At 50.0% G+C, this 5642-nt stretch overlaps 1 long non-coding RNA gene across 1 annotated transcript; it reads left to right on the top strand.

The window, feature by feature from the left end:
* Positions 1 to 642: 642 nt before the first annotated feature.
* On the top strand, positions 643 to 3801 carry LOC109274355 (uncharacterized). Its single transcript, XR_002083556.2, has 3 exons — positions 643 to 930; positions 2573 to 2634; positions 3011 to 3801. It is a non-coding gene; the product is annotated as an uncharacterized LOC109274355 (long non-coding RNA).
* The last annotated feature ends 1841 nt before the right edge of the window (positions 3802 to 5642 follow it).

The following is a 5642-nucleotide window of genomic DNA, read 5'->3' as shown; positions in this document are numbered from 1 at the left end:
AGCATGCTGCCATTGAAGAAAGGAACACGGAGACGTCAGGAGTCAGCACTTCTGCTGCTCTGGAGTGTAGCAGGGAGGTTAGGTTTCCTGCAGAGTCTGCAGATAGTTCCTCAAAGCCACCGCACACGCGGAAGACAGGCTGGGACATCCCACAAGGGCAACGATGATGGCTGCGGGATTCCTGGAGAAGCACGGACCTGTCTCCTAAGACGAGAGCCTAGTGCTTTGCACAGAGACTTAGATGCAGAGCAGTGAGACTTCACAGGCACTCTGTCTTGTGCTGAGGAATAAAAGGAACATCCCCATCTGTGTGGGGGCTGCGGGAATGGGCGGAGGATGACCCTCACCATTGAGGTCACACATTGAATTAGGACTTGGATGAGCCACTCTGTGCCTTGGGTGAGGTCACTCAAATGCCCTGCCTCTGAATGAGGGCCTTGAACTCGGCGGTGCTTTCGCATCCTTTCAACTCTAAAATAAGATGACATTTAACAGGAGCCCTGTGCACTGATAGAACTGGAGTGGCCGTCAGTGGAACAGCCCCGTATTGTTGACAGATCTGGCCAGATGCCAGAGATGCATGGCCTCGCCTCTGAGTGTCCTTGAAGGCCAGCCTCTGGACAAGGGACAGCAGTGTGTCCAAGCCCATCGGGTGTGGCTTCCTGTCACGGCACAGAAAAAGACCCTTGTCTGCACTCGCCACTGCTCTGCCTCCAGGGCACTCGCTCGTGCTCTGACCACGCATCTGAATTCCACGCAGGGGGCTGGGGCGGAAGGAGGATGTCTAGGACACATCAGAACGTGGTACCTGGGATCTTGTTAGGTAGGAACCGGGGTTTGGTCTCCTCGGCCAGGCTTCATCCTTCCTCGGCTCTGGGCTCCGTGGATCCTCGGGTGCTGTTCAGATGCCATTGGAAGCAGGTGCAGAAGGTACGACTCAAAATGGGTCTCAAGCAGTAGGGTGTGGACTGGGGACAAGAACTAGAACATTGGGATCCAGGCAGAACGGGATGCATCTTGTGCTAATCTGGGCAGCAGCAGGGCTCTGTGGAACATGCGTGTCGTGTCGCTCGTTCTGTGGTTCGCGGTGGGTGGCCATGGGTAAGTTACTTCACTTCTGTAGGACTCAGTCCCCACCTGAAATGTGCGGGTGCCCCAGTCCTTTCCCTCTTGGATGTTGTCCTAGGTCTAAACATGCCCCTCCATGATACCATGTCAAAACCCCGAATGCTACCCCATTGGAAAAAGAGTCTTTGCAGACACAACTAGAATTAAAGATCTTGAGATGAGGTTATCCTGGATTGTCCCAGTGCAGCGGGCCCCAAATCCAATAATCACTATCCCTGTGACAGATCCACAGAGGAAAAGGCAGAGATTGAGGTGGTGTCACCACAAGCCAAGTGTTGCCAGCACCCCCCAGAGCTGGAAGGGGCCAGGACCCTCCCCCAGAGCCTCCAGAGGACCAGAGCCCTGGGGACACTTTGATAGTGGACTTGCAGCGTGCAGAATGGAGATCATAAATGTGTTTTAAAAGCCACCAAGTTTTCAGTAATTTGCTGTGTACGTCAGCTCTAGGGAACTAACAGGGGGGTTATGAGGATTAAGTAAATTAATTCTTATCAAGTGCTCACTGAGACATTCAAAGCAGAGAGCTCAGGGCGCATCAGAGATACGCAGAGCCTGCGAAACGCAGCCGTGACTTCTCACAACACGGGTTTCCATTCTGTTGTTACGTGTCCTCTTGATAGAACGGGCTTGCCCCATGTGAGATTTTGCTGTGTGAAGATCTTAGTATTAGTCAATCCAATAAACGGGACGTTTCCTCTCAGAAACTGTTCACATAAAATAAAGTGGATGGAAATCGCCAGTTGCCTCTTCCCTTAGTTTACTAAATAAATAAGCCAATGAAGAAACCAACATATGTTGAGTACCTACTCCATGCCTGACCTGATGCTAATTTAATCTATGATGCGTTATTCACCCTCCCAACAGGCACGTTCATTAATTCGTGGGGTGTTTACTGAGCGTTGACCCTGCGCAGGCTTTTATTCCAGAAATGGGGATAAAACAGTGAACTGAACATCCAAAACTGGACAGGGCTCCCTGTCCTCACTGGGTTAACTTTGGTCTGGGGGTAGAGGCAATGGGAACATAAACTGAGTAGAGCAGCAAAATACATTAGATATGGTGATGAAGGCAGAGAGCAATACAGTAGTGATGGTCAGGAGGGACCCCATGAGCACCATGCCCAATGGCCAAGGCCCCGAAGGCGAAAGAGAGTCCCAGGGAGTACCAGCGGGTCAGGGGAGGCATGGCTGGACAGGGATGGTCCCTTGGTCCTAGGACTGGGAAGAAGCAGCCAGGGAGTGGAAGGAAACTGAGGAGGGTAGGAAAGAGCCAGGTGGAGGTGTGTTTCTGGAAAGCAGGGGAGGCTTGTGGGGTCAAACGCTGCCTCAGGTCAAGGAATGTCAACCTTTGGGCTGACCACTGATGGGATCACGTCAGCATCGTGGGGGAGCCTCAGGAAAGCTGGAGGAGAGTGCCAACCCCGCCACACCCCTCTCATTAACAGCACCTCTGTTCTCTCTGTGGAGCTGTCCAGTCAGTCAAGACCCTCTGTTTCCGTTGGCCGAGGTAAGGTGTGGTGCCCAAAGCACACCTCCTCCCTCTTCTCCTCTCTCATAGACATTCCCTTCAACTAAAACACGGCAAACCAAACCAAAGAAGTCATGATTCATCCCATCTAGAAGCACCGTGAAGCAACCTCCATTTGTCCTTCCTCCTGCTAGTGGGGGGCTGCTCTATCTCCTCCATTCTGAGACTTTTACCTTGATTCTACCATTCCATGTCGTTTTGTGAACCAGGTCTTTGCAGGGGCCAGGTTTTAGCCAGCCAGTCAGCTTCTGAGGGTTCCATCCAAAGAACCCCAATGGGCAGGAGACAGCGAAGCTACAATTTTGCACTAATTTCTTCTTATTTCAAATTCTGTCTTCTTTCTGCCATGCCACAGCTGCCTCCTTTAGAAGCTGCTCCAAGAGGAAGCAAGATCTTTATAAAAACAGCATGGTCAGAAGCCAACACCATTGGACAACTTACAAGGGGTCTCCCAAGATCCCTCCAACTTTTGCTCAGACTTGGGCCCACGGGAGGGGAGACGTCTTGGATTGGCTGTGCACCTACCGGTCAGCCCACCGGATGGGAACATGGCCAGGGCGGGGGGCGGGGAGGAATTGCACCCTTGGCTATAACTCAACAGGAGCATTCCATCCAGCAATTTTGTAGGTTTTTTGTTCTTAGGAAACCTGAGAAGTCATCTCACTTTGTGTGTTTTGGTAAAGGAACCAAGTTTAATGTTAAGCCGTGTGTGTATGTGCTCATCGTTCCGGGGTGACGTTTCTCTGTGGCAGGTGGATTTCCCTGGGGGTGGTTGCAGTAGAGACCGCCCCCTGGTATCAGCAGTCCCGTCACTGTAGACACAAACAGGACATCTACTTCAGATTTCTCCCTGGGTTATGCTCATCCCCACTCAAAGCAATATCTGACTGACACCTTTCTCCAAACTCCACACCACAGACATACACCCACCTGCACACACGCACGCACCTGATTTTTCTGATCACTCATTTACTTTTTGGTGGGTTTCATTGTCTAAATGCTCCCAATTATTCCCTACACGTAATAAAGCTCCAATCCACTCCTTTAGCCCCCAACTTTGAAGGAAAGAAAGCGAAACAAAACTTTTGATTTGGCCATGTTCCCCTCCTAATTTCATTATGCATATTAAATTTTTACTGTCGACAACCTTGTTTAGAGGGAAAATCATTGGTTTGGCTTTTTCTTAAACTATCAGATGTTTTATAGACCTTCTAATGGCGTGTTTGGTGTGAAATTAATTATCAAAGATTCGCAGAGAGTTTTAAATTAGATTTTTTCTGTTCTTCAAGGCAAACAACTGGTTCTGTTTTTGTCACTAATATAAGGTTCTCATTGCTGCCTTTTTTCCCCCTACAATGAAATGATAAAACAAATCTTCAACTTATTTTAATGTGCTAATTGAGGGTTATTACAATTCATTTTCCTTGCACAAGCAAGTTAGAAGGGATTTTAATTGCCTCCTATACAAACATGTATTTGTAAAGAGAAATGATATATAAAACTAAGGGCCCGGAAAAACTTGTTTGGGCAATGTGCTAAGGCAAATCTATGGTTTTCTGAATAGATACTTAATGCCTAAACCAGTTTCCCTTTTGGATTGCGGATCCATACGTATGCATTGGTGTCAATGCTCTGCAGAGATGCTGGTAGGAGGTAGAAAGATCCAGAAAGAGAAACAAATACAAGATGACTTCAGAGCATTAGTGCTGCCCCACCCGAGAGCGTGGGGTTACTTCGCAACAGGTACATGTATCCCAGTGTGGATTAAATGGTACCTGCAACCCCCCAGTGTTGCCGGGTCCCACGCCTGGGGACGCCAGAAGATGTGCCAATGTGGGCAGAGTTTTACACTGAGGCGATGGATGTATGTCCTTGGCCGCCACTCCTTCCCCTGGCGTGTCCCTGTCACTTCCCCCTTCAGTGTGTCGTCAAGCCTCAAACCTGCTGGAGCTAATTAGTGTGTGGGATGACAGGTTTAAGGACATACAACCAGAAAATAATGATCAGATAATGCTTCTCATTAATAGTTCGAGTCCAGAACACACTGAGGGAAACAGTCTCAAGGCCCTGGCTTCTGGAATCCGGATTTCTGCTTTGAGGCTGGGGAGGCGCTCCGTGTGGCATCTTTCTGGAGTTAGAATCCCGGCAGAGGCTGGAGAGGTGCTGTGTTGTGGGAGGTGATTGGGGGAAGTGGCAGTGAGGAGACTCGGTGCTTGTAGACATCCTGCCCCTGCCAGGTCCCTGACCCCATCCTCTAACCGCTGACTGCTGCAGACTTGGGGGTGCCCCTGGGCCAAGACCTGCTGGCTGTTCCACCCCATGCCTCGTTCACGCCTCATAACCCATGACCCCATGGATGCACCTGGGTCGATGACTTTTAACAATTTCAGTAGATGGAGGTAGACAGGCCAGGAGGATGTTTTTCAACACTCTTGCAACAGGGGTCAAGACTATGCCAACAAGGGACAGAGACTGGATGCAACTCACAGCCGGGGAGGCCATTTATAGCCAACAGGCAGGGTGAGGGGGTCAAGGGGTAGAAAATTACTAAGAGGGGCACCTGGATGGCTCAGTCGGCTAAGCGTTTGACTCTTGGTTTCAGCTCAGGTCATGATCTCACCATTTGTGGGATTGAGCCCCACGTCGGGCTCTGCACTGACAGCGTAGAGCCTGCTTGGGATTCTCTGTCTCTCCCTTTCTGGCTCTCCCTCCCTCATGCCGTCTCTGTGTCTCTCAAAATAAATAAACTTCAAAAAAAAAAAAAGAAAATTACAAAGAGGAACTTGATTGGATACCAAGGAAAAGTGGAGCCTCACTCAACTGGCTTTAGCAGGATTCTTGCGAAACGGAAGTTTGCTCAAGGAGGAACCCTTGTTGACATTCGGGGTAGGGGGAAAGAGAAGGCCACTGGTGGACAGCCTTCTGTGCTTGGCTCAGTGAGCTGGAAGATCCCTCTGGACCAAGGGGAGGCCCTCCTGCCTCTTCCA

The sequence above is a fragment of the Panthera pardus genome, unplaced genomic scaffold, assembly GCF_024362965.1.
Source record: "Panthera pardus isolate Hobbes unplaced genomic scaffold, ASM2436296v1 HiC_scaffold_11, whole genome shotgun sequence".
Taxonomy (NCBI): domain Eukaryota; kingdom Metazoa; phylum Chordata; class Mammalia; order Carnivora; family Felidae; genus Panthera; species Panthera pardus.
Note: the sequence above shows the minus strand (reverse complement) of the source record. Positions and strands in the feature narration are given on the sequence as shown.